Genomic DNA, 20521 nt, shown 5'->3' on the forward strand with positions numbered 1-20521 from the left:
TCTCAGTAGATCTGTGGGGCCTTTGTATCAAATGTCCAGTGAATGGGACGTCTGGTCTCCCTTCCTTCCTCCCCCATCCCCACCCACTCCCTGCCACCAAATTCCCCAGCATTGCCAGCTCACTGGGAAATCTTTTACTTACAGAGCCTCTTTCAAAAACAAAACCTTGTAGGGAACAGTAGCAAGAAATCATTTGTTTAGCAAGTACAATCCTAGTTGCAACACTTCTCTCAAATGTCCTCTATCCTCACCTGTAATAATCACAATGATGGTCCAAACCAGTAATGTAGAAGCTGTTAATGATCTGATCCTTCTATTTTCTCAGAAAGACTCCAAATGATCTTCCTATTTTCTCAGAAAGACTCCCCATGCTTTTCCCAAACATGACAAAATTGGCAAAAATGTCCTTTTCCAGTGATGGATTCTACCAATAATTAGCATGCACTGTTAGGGTAACTGTTGACTGCACTTTATTTATAGATATTAACATGATTAATTGCACTGGAAGTGTGCCTGGAGGATGACACTTTCTGAGCTGGTGGTGGGGCAAAAGAGAACCAGTAGCCCTCATGGGTAGTGAGAAAGAGCTGGGACCTACCATGCCTTTCCTGTCTGAATTGTTCCCTCAGGGGATTCTAGGTTTAGTTCCATAAGACCAGCTTCCCTTAAGAAAGGATTTTCTTTTACTCACTATATGTTCAGCTAGGAACCAACAAGATAACAACAACACATAGGTAAACACATGGGCAAAGCTCTTATGGTTGACAAAAAAATGCCCATCACTATTTCAACTGGTCTTATCCAGTTCCTGGTTTAATATAACAAATATATGGGTGACCCCAACATTTATATCTCTACCCCAGCTTTTTGCTTGCATTAGAGCCTCTTACATCCAAATTTCTTCTTTAGATCTGTACTTATAGTTGTTTAACAGGCATCTCAATCTTAAAAATACTTCAAAATGGAGCTGATTTTCCTCTCCTTTCCCCAGCTTTCTTACTGAAACCTTCTCCTTCTCAATGTGGTAAAACCTCCTCTAAGAGGCTGATGCTGAAAGCCTGGTAGACATCATATCTATATTCCTCCTCTTCTCTCACCCTCCCACATCTGCAAGTCATGTCATTTCTCTCTTCAAAAATATCTAGAATCTGTTCAAATTTCTCTGCTCTACAGTGCTACCCCATTTCAAGACACCACCATCTCTTGTCACATGCACAGAAAAGTGATTGCAAGGGCAGGCCAGCTGCTGCGATGGGTGCCTATCACAAAATTCTGTCCAACCATGGACTGGCTCCCAGCTTGGGATCCCTGTCTGGCCTGATGCTCTGGTAAATACTCAAAGAGGACTTCAGGAGAGGGCTGGTGCCACCTGTGGAGGTGAGGAGACACAGTAGTTCCTTACCTCCTCACATGATTGGGGTTTTCCCCTCAAAGCCTTCCAGGGTGCCCTCAGTGGCTAGAGTTCCCATCGTATTTGCACACACAGGATGCCGCAGCATCCTAGTGCTTTCATGACAGACAGGATTGATGGTGATAATAACACAGTGTGGAACTTAATGATAATAAGAATGATACTAGCTCAGTCTGAGCAACATCTTTGCCTTCCCTTAAAATAGAAGTGGCTCTGACTTGTCTGGAATTACGTGACGTCTGGTTTTGCTCTGCTGGGACTCAAGTTGTTCATGTTTCTAACACATCCAAAATCAGGGAAGTTGTGGTAAATTTGGCAGGCACACTCTTCTGTGATACCCTTAAATAATAATACCTCACTGAAGGCTTACTAGGTACCCTGCTTTTCTCAACACTAGAGGCAGCTGGTTTCTGCCCCATGGGAACCAACTATCTAGGGTGACAGGGCAGAGCTTCAGCATGGGGCAGTGGTCAGGCCCCACCTGGCAAAGGAAAACCACATACCACGTATCAAGAGCTGAGTCTTTTCTTGGTAAAGTAAGCATGGTGCTCATCTCAGGCTGATGATTAGTATTGATTATTGAAAAGTATGGTTTCTGAACCCTTTAAAAATCATTGAGTTCTCATGGCTTCATTACAAAGAGGTTAGATCAGACTAATATCACTTCCTTTTTTGATTTGGGTTATTGGACCTACATATTAGGGAACCTCCATAGGCACAGTGAATGTGACCTCTGCATGACCTCTGATAAACTCTTCCCTGATATCCTTGTGGACAATCTGGATCAAAGTAGCCCAGAAGATAGTAAAGATATATTCATATCTAGTTTGACAATGGTACTTAAAGAATGCTAATTAAGGATTCTATGAACTGGGTATTATTCAGTTCTGTAATTTATCAATAGTTTAGAAGAAGAAACAGAGTTTGTATATGATACAACAGGCAAAATAAGAACATTTGACCCTATAATTGAGATCCACAAAAATCCCGATAGATGAGATGGATAAAGCCTAACGATACAAAATTTTCAAGATAAATTAATTAAGGGTCTAAAAAGTCAATGATGCAATCTCTGAAGTAGATGCAACCTAGTGCATGTTAAAAATTAAAGGTGTACAGTTTAATTTTATTTTTAATCAAAATGTGATATAGCTACCAGAAACTAATTTTGCTTCAGGCTGCATCAATACAGGTACCGTTTCAAGAGGAAGAGTGTACACCAGTCATAAGACATCTGAAACATTAATTCTGTTCTGGGAATCTCAATTTTAGAGATACATAAGCAGCTGAAAGATGATGATAAAAGCTGGAACCACTATAGAAGAGGATCAGGATTACATGAGGAGCAAGGATGAGCTATTAAGCTTTATTAAAAAAAATTCAAGAAACACAAGATTCTTGTCAGCATTAATTCAAATTGATGTCAGACAGAAGAGGGACTAAACTTGTCTCCCCAACCCCCAGTACTGGGATTGAACCCAGGGCCTTATACATGCTAGGCAAGTGCTCTACCACTGAGTTACATCCCCAGTCCTAACAGTGTTTTTAATGGTTCCAAGGATAAGAAGTAGGACCAGTAAGTGGGAGCCAGAGGAAGACTTAGAACATTCTTCCCTATCACAATCTAAAACCGTGGGCTGACTTTCTCTGAATGTAGTTATTTCCCCATCTCATCAGCAAAGTTTTCTGGTTCAGAGAAGAATCAAATTTCAAGTTAGAAGATAAAAAAACATATAGTCTTCCCCAGTCCTGATCTACTATAATTCCATACTTCAGACATTAGCTGGTAGGTGAGGGGAGACATTTCTGGAGCAGGACAACTGAATTATCAAAACTGCGATTAAGGAGATAGGGCTTGGTGGAGCATGCAATTGTATTTGAAGGGAAGATTTAGAGATGAAGGAACCAGAAACAGTGGAATTTGTCACCTAAAAATGCTTAATTCAGCATCCTAGGAACATGTATACTTTCAAAGGGCACAAGGGGAAAATGAAGTGAATAACAGCCTTGGTGTGCCTGGCATAAGAATGTGGGGTACTGGAACCTTCTTGTTTTTCTCAGCATGTTTCCTCAAGTGATACTCTGAAGTTCAATAGTGATTTTTTTAAATCCTTCTATTTTCCTAGGTAGCATGTTTAGTTAAAGAGAGTTCTTGGCTAAACAAACATAGCAGTTTTTGAAAATTAAAGGGCAGTAGAAAAGCCTTTAAAATTTAATTTGAATGTTCAATAACTTGTTCTGATCCAGCAATTCTCTATAGAAAAAAAAAAACAAAGAAATTGGAGTTGAAAACTCATTCTTATTTAAAGGCTGTGGGAATATCAGAGCATCCTTAGATTTGAGCATATGTGCTGGCTTTGATGGATACTGCATTTCACTGGCTTTTGAAGAAAAGAAAACACTAAGATGAGTTGGAAATAATTTTGAATTCACCCTGCATTCTCAGCATTCTTGTCATCCTGAAATTTTCCATCAAAACTAAGAATTCATGCAGTTTTGTGGGAGATGGGAAGAAGAGGATTCTCAAATAAAGATGACCTCTACAGAGAAGCACAGCAGTTAGTTCAATCAACATGTTTATGAACAATCATAAAGAAAAACACAGTATTTTTATTCAACATAAATGGAGACTTAACCCAAAGATAATCATGGGACATAGATTTTTTTTTGTTTTGCTTTTTAAAATCACCTACTGAAGATTTATTGGAGAATACTGTGCATTCCCGAACACTTCTGTCTCCATCAGTTCTTCCTACAGCTTAGTACCAGGGTCACTAAGTCATGTTGACTCTACCTCTGAAACATGCCTTGATTACCCCTCTTCTACCCATTGCCTTTGCAGCTGTCTCTAAAAGATTACTTTGGAGCATTTTACACTTCTGATCCATATTACATGTAAACACAGGTCTGATCACGTCACTCCTTAAATCCTTCAACAAACCCTGGGTGCTCTTAGGTTAAAATCCGAACCCCACAGTACATCCTATAAAGGACAGCCTCTCCAGCTGTTCTGCTATTTCTCCTAATACACTGAATTCTCCAATCAGTCTGGACTATTCTTAAACCCCTGTCCCCTGACACCTTTCCTTTTCATTCTGCTGTGCACTGTTTCTTCTTCCCAAATGACCACTGTTCACTTCTATGCAGGCAAAATGTTCTTTAGTATCTTTGAAGATCTAACTTGCCAAGTTATCTCCTGTGTGCCATCTTCAGTGTCTCTCCAAGTCTGTGTTCTCTGCTCTGGCCACTCTTTGTCCATATTTCTTTATTTTATTTCTTTCTATCTCCATACAAAATTAGAGATGTCTACGACTCTGAGATGCTGAAGGTAGGGACTATGTCTTCCTTTTGGCTCACTTATCCAGGGCTGTGGTCATTCTACAAAGGAGAACAGGGCCGGAGGTTATTTAACTTGCCCAAGGTCCCATGGCTAGTTAGCGCCCAGGTCCTGTTCCCAAACAGTCTGATTAAGGCCTACCGTGCCCCCAAGTGGGGACCCTTTCTGAGCCCTAGAGGCTCTTAAGGACTGGTAAAGGGGAAGGTAGCCAAATTCCTTCTTGTGTGGTGGAGACTTGAGGGAACTTGGAGGAGCTGGACTGGGAGCTAGAAGGGCCCAGATTCTTTCCTTTGCCCCATGGTGTTTTTGCCTCAGGACTGGTCTTCTCTCTTACCTTTTATTAGGAGGAACTACTTTTGCCTTGGCAGCTAGTAGGAAGAATAGAAACTAAGAGAGAAGTACCCTCACTGAATTCAATTTGAAAACTGGGGCAAATGGCACTTTGACAAAAAGGAATCTGCCTTTCCTCTAAGCACCAGCATCACATCACTTTCCTCTGTGTCCACTGCAATTTTATAACACGATTGAAGGAAATGAGAGGTTTTACCACACTAAAGGGCAGTATAGGTGTAATTAGGGGTCATCTTAGATGCATTTCAAATAAGAACAAAAATAATAGTGCTTCTCTCTCAAATTAAATTAACTAATATATGTAAAGCCATTAGCACAATGCCTGAAATACATGTTAACTCATTTTATGTGTCTTCCTGTACCTCCTAGAATAGGGCCTGGTGCAGTGGGTCCATAGTAAGTACACAGTACACCAGAAAGTGAATAGCAGTGGTCTCTACAGAAAGGGTAAGGCAGCTCAATCACGGATAGCTCAGAGTAGGATTCTTCTCCATCATTCTTATATCCAGCTCTACAAGCTGGATAAAGGAGACACAAAACATGCTAGAAGAATTCCTAGGCAGTGGACAGAATTAGCAGGAATGAAAACAAATAAGATAGTGTCTTTAAATGGTATGCCCCGTGAGCTTTCAGGGGGTTATCAGATATCATCAGAAAGGCTCAACTACTTCCCTGTGGTCACAAAGTTCACCAGTGTCAAGAATGGGTCTGAAAGATACTTTACATCCCCACGTTCTCTGATGCTAAGTCTTCATTAAAAGACAGTGAATTTCCCTCCATAAAAGTCAACTCAAAGTGGATCAATTAACCAGAAATCTTGCAACTGCTGGAAGAAAATACAGAACCAACACTCCAACACAGAGGCACAGGCATAGACTTCTTTATTAAGGATGTCTAAATCTCAGGAAATGAAACCAAGAATTAAAATGGAATACTATGAAATTAAAAAGCTTCTACACAGCAAAGAAAACATTTAAGAGTTTGAAAAGAGAGTCTGCAGAATGGGAGAAAATCTTTGCCAGCTACTCTTTTAACAGAGGATTAATATTCAGAATATTTAAAGAACTCAAAAAACAATTCCCCACAAAAAAAAAAACCTTCAAACAACCCAATTAATAAATGGACAAATAAATTAAACAGATACTTTTCAAAAGAAGAAATATAAATGGTCAACAAACTTATAAAAAAATGTTCAACATCCTTAGCAATTAGGGAAATGCAAATCAAAATTACACTGATATTTCCAGTTTGGCAGCCATTGAGACCACAGACTATAATAAATTCTAGTGAGGATGTGGTGAAAAAGGAAATAACTGTTGATCGGATTGTAAATTAGTACCCAGAAATGGAAATACCATTTGACCCAGTTACAGGTAACTCCTCATTTTCCCAAAAGAACTAAAATCAGCATACAAACCTCCCAATCCACTCTCAGGACATAGCAGAGGGTCTGCAGTTTTTTCCACCCAGTGTTCCATTAGATACTCACAGATTTTCTAGGAAAAAGAAGTCAACTGATAGAAGGAATCTACTTCTCAGTAATAGCCCAAGGTGGCTTCATGGGTTGGGATGGTTTGAGAGACAAACCTGGACACTGAAGTTGCTGTGATGACCCAGGGAGTTCCCTGACTCCCTAGGGTAATGACTTAAGTTTGCAGCGTGTGGGAATCTGTTCTCTCCACAAGGGCATAGCTCTAGTGCACTTGGACCAGAGCTAAGGCAGCTATGGGAGAAGCAGGGGAGAATCTGGACGTGTGGGAGGAAGGGAGGGAGAGAGGCAATGAAGGAAGGAAACAAGAAAGTGAGGGAGGGAAGGAAAAGTGTAGGGGCAGGGAGGAAGGCCAGTCTTCACTAATTCCTTTTTCTTTCTTTTTTTCCAGTGGTACTGGGGATGGAACCCAGGGCTGTATGCATGCTAGGCTAGCACTCTATCACTGAGCAACACCCCCTCGCCATTCACTTTAAATTTATTCATTCACATATTCAACAAATATTCCAGGTATTATATTAGATGCTAGAAACAAAAGGGGGGTGAGGGAAGGGTAAAATCCTTGCTGTAATGGAGTAGCCATTTAAATTGCATTTCTAGAGTTCAGATAATAAGGTAAATGATAAGCTATAGAGGCTGGTGGAAGGAAATTCAATTTTAAATAGGATACTCAGTGAAACCGCAGAGATGATACCATCTGGGAGAAAACCTCATGGAACTGGGTACGGGGTACAGGGGTATCTAGGGCAGTGGCTAGGCAGAGAAAACAGCCTGGGGCAGGAGTGTGAATGAGTAACAGGAAGGAAGCTGATATAACTACAGTGAAGAAAATATACAGGAGAGAGGAGGGGGAGGAAGTCAGAGATAATGTGGGGTGGTGGAGTCTGAATCTTGTAGGCCAGGACTTTGGATTTTACTCTGCTGAAAGGAGGAACTGCTGGAGGATTTGGGGCAAATAAGTGACAAGAACCAACCAATAACTTAAAAGCATCACTCCAATTTCTATCCCGAGAACAGAATTGCAGGGGGGTGGAAGATGGAACAAATTAGGAACATGAAAATCAATTAGGAGGCCACTGCAATAAACCTGCTACTACTCAACGCTATTCAAGCTTCTGTTGTTTTTAAGATTACTTAGAATTGTCTTGGGTTTTATAAGGTCTCCTTCATCATTAAGAAATACTGATAGCTGGGCATAGTGGTGCACACCTGTAATCCCAGTGGCTCAGCAGGCTGAGGCAGGAGAACTGCCAGTCCAAAGCCAAAAACTTACCAAGGTGCTAAGAAACTCAGCGAGAGCCTGTCTCTAAATAAAATACATAAAAGGGTTGGAGATGTGGTTAGTGGTTAAGTGCTCCTGAGTTTAATCCCCAGTACCAAAAAAAAAAAAAAAAAACTGATGTTTCTGCTACTCATTGAGTCAGATTCTTTAGTGATGGCAGGAAGCTACTTTTGTTTAGAAAGAGTTGTGATAGGGGCCCAACTGAGTATTCTCCCCAGGAATTCAGGGACAGTAAAGCAAGAAACTCTCTAGGGCAATTTAGAAAAATGTAAAAAGAACACTGAAATGTTCACCAGAGGTCTTTCCTCCATACCTGCAATCACTCTTTTGTAGGCATTGCCCTCCAGTCTCCAACAGACAGGAAGAACAGGTTTTGCCAGGTTCCAGGTGCTTCCAGACTTCAGGAGGAAAGAGTCTCAGCACTAAGCTGAGTTATGTGATGTTGCCATTTTTTTAGGTCAAAAATGGGAATATCAGCAATTTTATTATATAGTTCAACCAATTACATGGCTCAAGGTCAGTGAGAACTGTGCTTACTGCTGTCCTAGATGCAGTCATTAAATGTCCTCCAGCTTAGTTCATGAGAAGCCATTCAAGATAAAATGCAAACCTGAACAACTCAGGGCAGCCAAGGATGCTGATAGAACCCATACTTCCAGCAACAGAACTGTGAACAGGTAAGACAGGAACCTGGGAATTCTGGGGCTCAGTATCAGCAGTAATAACAATACAGGAAATGGGGGTATAAGGCTGGGAAAATCACTCAAGGGAACAATAGTTGGGGAAATGCAAATGATAAGGTAACACACAGAGTCAATTTATTTAAAAATACATCCCAGAGGAGAAAATAATAACAATGCTTCAGCTCTTCCAATGATTTTAGTATGACTCTGAAACCAATATCAAAGATGTGCAAACAAGCAAGCATCTCCACCAAAATGGTAACAAACAGCACACAAAACTATAAGCCACATCTTATACGAAAGTTCTTGAAAAATCCTGTCTTAATATATTAAGGAGTAAAATCTACAGGCAGTATTAATAATATCTTGACCAAACAGGGTTTATTTCCACATGCATGGATATTTCAAAATTAGTAAACCAGGAATGTAACAGGTCACATTAATGGGTTGGAGGAAAAAAATCATGCAAACATCTCAATAGAAAATATAACAGATAAAATTCAATATCCACTTCTACTAAGACAAATACAAAGCTTAATACTGTAAAACTAATGGTATTATTTAAGTTCAGGATAAAGATCAGAATTTGTGCTACCATTCTGTTATTCAACAGTTTGGTCAGTTTAGCCAATGTCATAAAATAAAAAAAATACATGAAATATTAAATTATTATTAAAATCAGTTGCAATATAATTACTCAGAGAGGATATGATTGCTTTGTTAGAAATCCAAGGTAACCAAGTGAAAAACTATTGGAACTAATGATACAGGTGGATCATTATAAGTATACAAAAATAAAGAACTCTTACAAATTAGAAGATAAATAACCCAATTAAAAATGGACAAAAACCTAAACCAATAATTTAATGAAAGAAGATTATTTACAAAGGTGCCCCAAGTCATGAGTCATAAAGAAAAATCATAATGAAATACCACCCGTAGAATGTCTGAGATGAAAAAATGTAACAACTCATTGGTGCATGACTGTAATCCTAGTGGCTTGGGAGGCTGAGGCAGGAGGATCTCAAATTCAAAGCTAGCCTCAGCAACATAGTGAGGTCCTCAGTAACTGAGCTAGGTCTCGTATCAAAATAAAAAATCAAAAGGGCTTGGGATATGGCTCAGTGGTTAAGTGTCCCTGGGTTCAATCTCTGGTACCAAGAAAAAAAAAAGTGACAACATCAGCAAATATTGGCAAGGAAGTGAAGGAACTGGAAATCACATGCACAGTTGGCAGGAATTGAAAACAGTAATTTGAAAAACTATTTGCTTTTCTTATAAATGTCTCCTATTGAAGTCTAATTATCACTGTTTATAGATGATATGATCCTATACATAGAAGATCCAAAAAAAAAAATCCATAAAAAGATTGCTAACACTAATAAACATATTTGGCAAAGTAGCAGGTTACAAAATCAACATGGAAGAAACAATAGCTTTCCTATATACCAACAACAAATCTGCTAATAAAGAAATTAGGAAAACAATTCCATTCACAATAGCCTCAAAACCAAACCAAACTAAACAAACAAACAAACAAAAAAACGCTAGGAATAAATCTAACCAAGGAGGTAAAAGACCTCTACAATGAAAACTGCAGAACAATGAAGAAAGAAATTGAAGATCTCAGAAGATGGAAAGACTTCCAATGTTCATGGATAGGCAGAATTAATATTGTTAAAAAGGTCATACTACCAAAAGCAAAATACAAATTAAATGCAATCCCCATCAAAGTACCAATGACATTCTTCACAGAACTAGAAAAAAAAAGTGCTAAAATTCATTTGGAAGAATATCAGATCAGGAATAGCCAATGCAATTTTAAACCTAAACAGCAATGCTGGAGGCATCACAATACCTGACTTCAGATTATACTATAGAGGACCCTGCCTGACCCCTGCACCGAGGACAGTGCCATCACTGGTCGGTCCCAGTCGCAGAGCAAGCTGGAGGGTGAGTCAGGCCGCCTGCATCGCGGAGGTAGCAGGTGGGCACCCAACCTTCCTGCCTTGCGGAGCTAGGCAGTGGGCAGCCAACCAGCCCAACCACCAGGCCAAAGACAGACCCCATCACTGAGCAACCCCACCCGACCACCACACGGAGGTCTGTTGCCATCGCTGAGCAAGCCTGCAGACAAGCCAGCCCACCTGCATCACGGAGCTAACCAGAGGCTTCTTTATAGGCTGGTACAGACATTTTGAATTATTCCTGAGGGCGTGGCCATCATCATTGGAAGGGCAGCTCCCTTCCTAAGACACCTACAGGAGGCTAGAGGACCTTTGACAAGATCCAGGAGTCAAGAAGAGGAGATACTGAGATACTCGGGACCAACTCAGAGCCACCAGGTGAGTCTCTCCCACTGGTCAGGCTCCCTGGATGGGGCAGTAGTCCCGAAACACAGGGAACTTTGTGGAGTAGGGTGGCCCAGTGAGATTCCCCTGCTGGAGCCGAGAACCCAGTCAACCAGGAGCATTGCAGAGGAGGGCCTCACAGAGAGAGGCTTCAACGCAGAGTGAGGGTCCGAGGCCCAGGTGGTAGCTCTGGTCCCCAGGGAACGTAGCAGAGGAAGGCCGATCAGCAAGGGAGTCCCTCGCAGGGCCAGGCTCCCCAGCCCAGGCGGTAGGTCAGGACACCTGGGAACATCACAGAGGAGTGCTTCCCAGTTCAGGTGGTTGTTCTGGACTGAAGGGAACTTCTCAGAGGAGAGCTGCCCAGCGAAGCTTTCCCACCAGGGAGTAGAACCAGAGACACAGGCCCAGATCAGACCTGCCCCAGTCTGCAGTCTGGTCACCCTTTGGCTGACCATCAGTCAACAAGTGGAGGTGCCTCTGCCCACTGACAGGGAATATAACCCACCTGAAAGCCACCACCCCTAGAGGAGCAGCTTCCTAGTGGAGCACCATATTATCAAGTTCCTCCAAGACTTCAGGCTACTGAAGGCTAAGTGGTGAGTTATTGGAAATCTACAGAGACAATATTAGTCAATAGAGGAAATCTGCAATATCCCAGAGTTTCAATACTAGAGGGGTAGATACCTGAGCAATATGAGAAAACAAGGGAAGAAAATGTCCCAAACAAACCTAGATGGTATAGCAATAAAATCCAATTACAGCATGGCACAAGATATGTCAGAAAGGGAGTTCAGAATGTACATAATTAAAATGATCAGGGAAGCAAACGAGTAGATTAAAGATCAAATGCAGGCATTGAATGATGAGATGAAAGAGCAAATGCAGGCATTGAATGATTGCACCAATCGACAGTTAAAAGAACAAATACAGGAAGCAAAACATCATTTCAGTAAAGAGTTAGAGATATTGAAAAAAAAAAAAACAGAAATCCTTGAAATGAAGGAAACAATAAACCAAATTAAAAACTCCGTAGAAAGCATAACCAATAGGAAAGAACACCTGGAAGATAGAACCTCAGATATTGAAGACAAAATATTTAATCTTGAAAACAAAATTGGCCAAACAGAGAAGATGGTAAGAAATCATGAACAGAATCTACAAGAATTATGGGATATCATGAAAAGGCCAAATTTAAGAATTACTGGGATTGAGGAAGGCACAGAGAAACAAACCAAAGGAATGAGCAATCTATTCAATGAAATAATATCAGAAAATTTCCCAAATCTGAAGAATGAAATGGAAAACCAAGTTCAAGAGGCTTATAGGACTCCAAATACACAAAATTACAACAGACCCACATCAAGGCACATTATTATGAAAATACCTAACATACAAAATAAAGACAGAATTTTAAAGACTACGAGAGAAAAAAATCAAATTACATTCAGGGGGAAACCAATACAGATATCTGCAGATTTTTTAATTCACACCCTAATAGCTACAAGGGCTTGGAACAACATTTTTCAAGCCCTGAAAGAAAATGGATTCCAACCAAGAATCTTATACCCAGCAAAACTTACCTTCAGATTTGACGACGAAATAAAATCCTTCCATGATATACAAAAGCTAAAAGAATTTACAAAAAGAAAGCTGGCATTACAGAACATTCTCAGCAAAATATTCCATGAGGAAGAGATGAAAAACAATGATGTAAATCAGCAAAGGGAGGAATTACCCTAAAGGAATAGCCAAATGAAGGAGAAACCAAGTCATGTCAAAAAAAAAAAAAATGAGTCAAATGACTGGGAATACAAATCATATCTCAATAATAATCCTGAATGTTAATGGCCTGAATTCATCAATCAAAAGACATAGACTGGATTAAAAAGAAAGATCCAACAATTTGCTGCCTGTAAGAGACTCATCTCATAGAAAGAGATTCCCACAGACTAAAGGTGAAAGGATGGGAAAAAATATACCATGCACATGGACACAGCAAAAAAGCCGGAGTATCCATCCTCATATCAGATAATGTGGACTTCAAGCCAAAGTTAGTCAGAAGGGATAAAGAAGGACATTTCATACTGCTTAAGGGAAGCATAAATCAGCAAGACATAACAATCATAAATATCTATGCCCCAAACAGTGGCTCATCCATATACGTCAAACAAATCCTTCTCAATTCCAGAAATCAAATAGACCACAACACAATAATACTAGGTGATTTTGACACACCTCTCTCACCACTGGACAGATCCTCCAAACAAAAATTGGACAAAGAAACCATAGATCTCAATAACACAATCAATAATTTAGACTTAATGGACATTTATAGAATATACCATCCAACAAAGAGCAAATACACTTCCTTCTCAGCAGCACATGGATCCTTCTCTAAAAAACACCATACTTTATGCCACAAAGCTAATGATAGCAAGAACAAGAAGATAGAGATACTACCTTGTATTCTATCAGATCATAATGGATTGAAATTAGAAATAAATGACAGAGTAAAAAACTGAAACTACTCCAACACCTGGAGATTAAATAATACACTACGTATGATGAATGGATAACAGAAGACATCAGGAAGGAAATTTAAAAATGCTTAGAGGTAAATGAGAACAAAGAAATATCATATCAAAATCTCTGGGACACTATGAAAGCAGTACTTAGAGAGGAAAATGTATTTCATGGAGTGTATTCAATAAAAGAAGAAAAAAATCAAGAAATAAATGACTTAACAGTACAGCTCAAAGCCCTAGAAAAAGAAGAACAGACCAACACCAAAAGTAGCAGAAGACAGGAAATAGTTAAAATCAGAGCTGAAAGCAACGAAATTGAAACAAAAGAAACAATCGAAAAAATTGATAAAATAAATAGTTGTTTCTTTGGAAAAATAAACAAAATTGATAAAACCTTAGCCACACTAAAGAGAAGGAGAGAGAAAACCCAAATTACTAAAATTTGGAATGAACAAGGAAATATCACAGCAGATACAATTGAAATACAAAACATAATTAGAAGCTATTTTGAAAAATCTATACTCCAACAAAAGAGAAAATCTCGAAGACATCAACAGGTTTCTAGAGACATATGAATTACCTAAACTGAACCAGGAGGACATACACAATTTAAATAGATAAATTTCAAGCTTTGAAAAAATAAAATACTTGGGAATCAATCTAACAAAAGAGGTGAAAGACCTCTACAATGAGAACTACAGAACACTAAAGAAAGAAATTAAAGAAAACCTTAGAAGATGGAAAGATCTCCCATGTTCTTGAACAGGAAGAATTAATATTCTCAAAATGGTCATACTACCAAAAGTGCTATACAGATTCAATGCAATTCTAATTAAAATCCCAATGACGTACCTTACAGAAATAGAGCAAGCAATCATGAAATTCATCTGGAAGAATAAGAAACCCAGAATAGCTAAAGCAATCCTTAGCAGGAAGAGTGAAGCAGGGGGTATTGCAATACCAGGACTTTAACTATACTAAAAAGCAACAGTAACAAAAATGACATGGTATTGGCACCAAAATAGACAGGTAGATCAATGGTACAGAACAGAGGACATGGACATAAACCCAAATAAATACAATTTTCTTATACTCAACAAAGGTGCCAAAAATATGCAATGGAGAAAAGATAGCCTCTTCAACAAATGGTGCTGGGAAAACTGGAAAACCATATGCAACAGAATGAAACTAAACCCCTATCTCTCACCCTGCACAAAAATCAACTCACAATGGATCAAGGACCTTGAAATCAGACCAGAGATCCTGCATCTTATAGAAGAAAAAGTAGGTCCAAATCTTCAACATGGCCCAGGATCAGACTTCCTTAACAGGACTCCCATAGCACAAGAAATAAAAGCAAGAATCAATAACTGGGAAAGATTCAAACTAAATAGCTTTCTCTCAGCAAAGGAAACCATCAGCAATGTGAAGAGAGAACCTACAGAGTGGGAGAAAATCTTTGCCACTCATACTTCAGATAGAGCACTAATTTCCAGAATCTATAAAGAACTCAAAAAACTCTACACCAAGAATACAAACTACCCAGTCAAAACAAATGGGCTAAGGAAATGAACAGACACTTCACAGAAGAAGATCTACAAGCAATCAACAAACATATGGAAAAATGTTCAACATCTTTAGTAATAAGAGAAAAGCAAATCGAAACTACCCTAAGATTCCATCTCACCCCAATTAGAATGGCGATCATCAAGAATATTAGCAACAATAGGTGTTGGCGAGAATGTGGGGCAAAAGGTACACTCATACACTGCTGGTGGGGTTTCAAATTAGTGTAGCCAATCTGGAAAGCAGTGTGGAGATTCCTCAGAAAACTTGGATTGGAACTACCATTTGACCTAGCTATCCCACTCCTTGGCCTATACCCAAAGGACTTAAAATCAGCATACTACAGAGATACAGCCACAACAATGTTCATAGCTGCTCAATTTACAATAGCCAGATTGTGGAACCAACCTAGATGCCCTTCAATGGATGAATGGATAAAGAAACTGTGGTATATATATATACAATGGAATATTACTCTGCAATGAAGAATGATAAAATTATGGCATTTACAGACAAATGGATGAAATTGGAGAATATCATGCTAAGTGAGATAAGCCAATCTCAAAAAACCAAAGGACAAATGATCCTTTATATATAATATCTTTATATAATATAATAATATATATAATTATATCTTTATAAATAACAGAATGAATCATAAACTATTACCCTAGGTAAATGTATGATTATAAAAACAGTATGCCTCTACTTCATGTACAAACTGAGAAACAAGATGTATCCCATTCGTTTACAATAAAAATGAATTTAAAAAATATACTATAGAGCAATAGTAACAACAACTGCATGGTACTGGCATAAAAACAGACACACAGACCAATGATAGAGAATAAAAGACACAGAGACAAACCAATACAAATACAGTCATCTGATCCTTGACAAAGGTGCTAAAAACAGATACTGGAGAAAAGACAGACTTTTCAACAAATGGTTCTAGAAAACTGGTTATCCATATGTAGAAGAATGAAACTAGATCCTTATCTCTCACCCTGCACAAAAATTAACTCAAAATGGACCTACAACCTCAAAATTAGATCAGAAACTATGCAACTCCCAGAAGAAAACGTAGAGTCAACACTCTTTTAGGCACAGGTAATGACTTTCTCAATAGGACCCTTAAAGCTCAGGAAATAATCCCAAGAGTTAATAAATGGAATGGCATCAAATTAAAAAGTTCTGCACAGCAAAGAAAACAATTAGGAATGTGAAGAGAAAGAAAGGGAGATAATCTTTGCTATCTACTCTTCTGAGAGAGAATGAATATCTAGAATATATAAAAAGCTCGAAAAACTTTACACCAAAAAATTAAATAACCCAATTAATAAATGGACAAATGAATTAAACAGGCACTTCTCAAAAGAAGAAATACAAATTGCCAACAAATACATGAAAAAATGATTCACATCATTAGCAATTAGGGAAATGCAAATCAAAACTACATTGAGGTTTCATCTCACACCAGTCAGAATGGCAGTCATCAAGAATACAAATAATAATAAAAACTGGAGAAGATGTGGAGAAATGGAACACTTTTACATCGTTGGTGGGACTGTAAATTAGTTAACCAATATGGAAATCGGTATGGAGGCTCCTCGAAAGACTAGGCATGGAACCATAATATGATCCAGTCATATCACTCATTGGTATTTATCCTAAAGAACTAAAGCCTTACCCTGGTGATATATGTATGGTTATAGCAGCACAATTTACAATAGCCAAACTATGGAACCAGTCTAGGTGTCTATCAACAGATGAATGGATAAAGAAAATGTGGTGTATATATATACATGCAATGGAGTTTTATTCAGTCATAAAGAAAAAATGAAATTATGACATTGACAGGAAAATAGATGGATCTAGAGACCATCATGTTAAGCAAAAGAAGTCAAACTCAGGAGGTTAAATAAGGGTCACACTTTTTTTTCATATGCAGAAGCTAGAGAGGAAAAAGGAAAATAAAGGTGGGGGTAGATCTTCTGAAAAATCAAAGGGAGATCAGTAGAGGGAGCTGAATAAGGGTAGGAGGAAAGAAGGGAAGGGAGAAGTGCTGGGGAGTGAGAGTAGCCAAATTACATTGTTACATTGTGTGCATGTGTGAGTATGTAACAACGAATCCCATCAATATGTAGAACTATAAAGTACCAATAAAAATGTGGAAAAATGTCTCCTACGATCAAGGAATTCTAGTCCTAGGTATTTATTTGCTCAAGACAAATAAAAACACTTGTATAAGAATAGTCATAGTAGCTGTATCCATATTAGCCAAAAAAGAAAAACAAGAAGCAACCCATAGCATCCCAAGAGCAGAGGAACGGATAAACAAATTCAGACATGCTCACACTGTATATTACTCAACAAAAACAACAGGAAAAGAACAAACTACTGAAACGCTCCATAGCACAGATAAAAATCAAAATCACCATGTTGAAAAACGAATTCTCCTCTTAAATGCACACAAGTGTGAAGTGTGAGAACAGGAAATCACGGTGACCCAAGTCAGAACATGGCTGCTCTTGAAGGGACTGACAGGAGCAGGACATGAGGACACTGCCAGCAGTGACAGAAATGTCCTGTGAAAATTCTATTACAACTCCATTCACAAACAGGAAGCACGATTTTTCACCATGGGTTCCCAGTATTTTCTTTTATCCACAGCAGATTCCACAATCAACAGGCTTATTGTGACAGTGTCCATTTGAGGAGAACAATAAATAGCTTTCAAATTCTAATTATTTCACATTTACCCCAATTTTGTTATATTTTTGAGGCTTATATTTTTGACTATAGCAAAAGTTTAAAATGTGAGTATTTGTTATATGATAATATTGGGAGTATAGGAAATATTGGTTTATTCAGATGGGAGAGAGACAGCAAATCATTTGGGGGATATTAGTTAAGACTGTTACCTTATACACACACCAAATTAATTCTGAACAGATTCACGTTTAAATAGAGATTAAATAGAGATTGCCGTTTAGAGTGTGGCATCTGGAGTCAGATATCTGGATTTGCCACTCTCCATGTGACTTTGAGTACGTCACTGAACTATTTGTTTCAGTTTCTTTATTTGTAAGTTAACAATAAATATTATGTGCCTCATAGGGTTCTTGATGAACAAAGGAAATGATATATTCAAATTTCATAGAATAGGGCTTGGCAAATGATTAACAGCAGATATTAGTTCTTAATGTTGTTATTGTTACTATAGAAAGTTTTTATAATCTCAGGAATAAAAGTGCTTAAGAAAGGGCTTACTAAGCGTGACTCTGAAGGCTGGATTTCCTGTGGAAGAACATCATATATGTGAATACGTAAACATTTAACAAGGCCAAGAACCAAAGGCTGACACCTGTAATTTTAAAGAGATCTTAAGAATTAATAAGGAAAAAAGGCAATTCCTCTTCTAAAAATGGGTTTAAAAAAAAAGGCAAGTCACTAAATAGAACAACAAATGGTCAGTAAACTTACCAAAAGGTGTATGAACCTCATTAATATTAAAACACACAAATCATATCAAAATGATCATGTCATATTTTGCCTATTAGTGAACAATAAAAATTATAATAACAGAAAAAAACCTAGGAAGTCTAAACCAAACAAACAATAGCTACAACAATTAGAAAAAAGGATCAATGAAAACAGCTGTAAATCATTATCTGTCATGGAAAGAGAAGTGATGACAGGGGAGTATTGACTGCCTTCCTTACAGCTTTGTATACACAAGAGGTTAAATTTTCTATGAGGATCAGGTATAATTTCTCTAAGTCATAAAGTTAATTTGTGTACATTTATATTACAAATATTCATACCTATGTTAAAGTTAATTAAATGAAGTTTACAAGAGAGCTATGAAATTGGCACTTGCACATGATTTGTAGAACTATAAAACAGTAAAACTGGATCAGAGAAAAAATTAACAATATATATCAAAAGCTATAAAATGTGTATATCCTTTAATTTTAAATGTCTACTTCTAGGACTATATCCTAAGGAAATAATTGGACTGTGTAGAAAACATACATATGAAGATTTACATCTTGGTACAAAGCTGAAAGTTAGTAGTAACTCAAATACTGGTCAATAGAAAATTGAATAAAAGACATTATGGTACATCCACACATGCAAGAAATAATAATAGCCAGAAGGACTATCACTTAAAATGAAGATATGTATGTCTATTAATTGCTGTGGAAAGTGTTTTTATTTAGAGAGAAACATCAGATTGCAAACGAGTGATCTCAGTGTGTGGAGTGATCTCAGGTTTATTGGGAAAAAAAATCCCACAGTATGTGTGTGTTAATGCTTAGGCATTAAATAAATCCCAATATAAATAAACCAAAATATTAGTGGATTCTTGAAATAAGAATAATCTGCACATTATTACTGTGTAGGTGAGGAGAATCAAGGACCTGGCAATTCAGTGGGTAGAAATGAATACCTAGGAGAGTGATACATCTGCCAATGGAGGCCCAAGGCCCAGGAATGTCAGAGCTCAGAGAAGCTACTAACTTCAGAGTGACCAATGTGAGGCAGCAACACGTCCTCATAACTTGGCAGAGCAGGAATCACTGGAGCTGACTTGGAGAGTCATGTCAGACAGGCAGCATCTGAAAGGTGGCCTGGCCGCTGAAACCTTTCAGTCCCTTGAAGGGTAATTTACCAAAGCAGCTAGGGCTTCCTTCAAGTGTGATTACAAGGCTATGGGACACATCAGCAGAACAGGGGTTGGCAATTAGTAGTGGCATCCCAAATTAGAGGCACAAGGACTGCCATTATGCTGTAGTGGTCCCAAATTCTACTGACCTCAAATCCTACATGCTTTGAACTAGAGCTGGAAGTCTGATATTTAGCGATAGTACATGTGAGTATTGATGACTTCTAACATATTTCAAAATTTTAAGTTGTTTTGGTTACAAAAGCAATAATTATAGCAAATAGGAAAAGCAAAAATTAAGAGGTATGAAACACCTGAAAATGTCTGTAAAGAAAAAGCAATGTGAACCAGAGGTCAATGAAAAATGTTGGTGAAAATACTCTGAAAGTTTAATAAGCTTATTCATTCATTCATTACTTTTAGTCACCCATGGAATGAGGTACCAGGGTTTGTGTTGAGCAAAAGTAAACAAAACCAACTCTTCACACCACACAGTTCCAATTCATTTTGCTCAAAAGTGAAGAAAAAATACAAAGTAGTTAAACATAATGCACACATCATCAGGATGTGATGTACTATAGTTCCCCAAATATTTTTTAGGCTGGCAAAGACAGAAAATGATGAATTTGAGTTTTCATTTTCAGCTGTGAAAGTCCAACAAAGTATTCTATTCTATAAATCGGGAAAATAAAGATAGATTTTTTTTCGACTACAGTGGACTTTTTTTCTCCCGACAAATCATCTGTTCCCATTTCCCTACCCAATCTTAAGAATTTCTAAGTAATTTCATCAGATTTTTTTTTCTTCCTAGTCATGAAGACAAAAAAACTCTTACAACTCCATTGTCATTGCTC

The 20521-nt window shown here is 38.1% G+C and overlaps 1 protein-coding gene across 2 annotated transcripts in view; it reads right to left on the reverse strand.

Moving 5' to 3' along the window:
* Positions 1 to 20521, reverse strand: part of Syt9 (synaptotagmin 9) — a 183132-nt gene that overhangs the window by 51434 nt on the left and 111177 nt on the right. The window lies entirely within an intron of this gene.

The sequence above is a fragment of the Sciurus carolinensis genome, chromosome 11, assembly GCF_902686445.1.
Source record: "Sciurus carolinensis chromosome 11, mSciCar1.2, whole genome shotgun sequence".
Taxonomy (NCBI): Eukaryota; Metazoa; Chordata; class Mammalia; order Rodentia; family Sciuridae; genus Sciurus; species Sciurus carolinensis.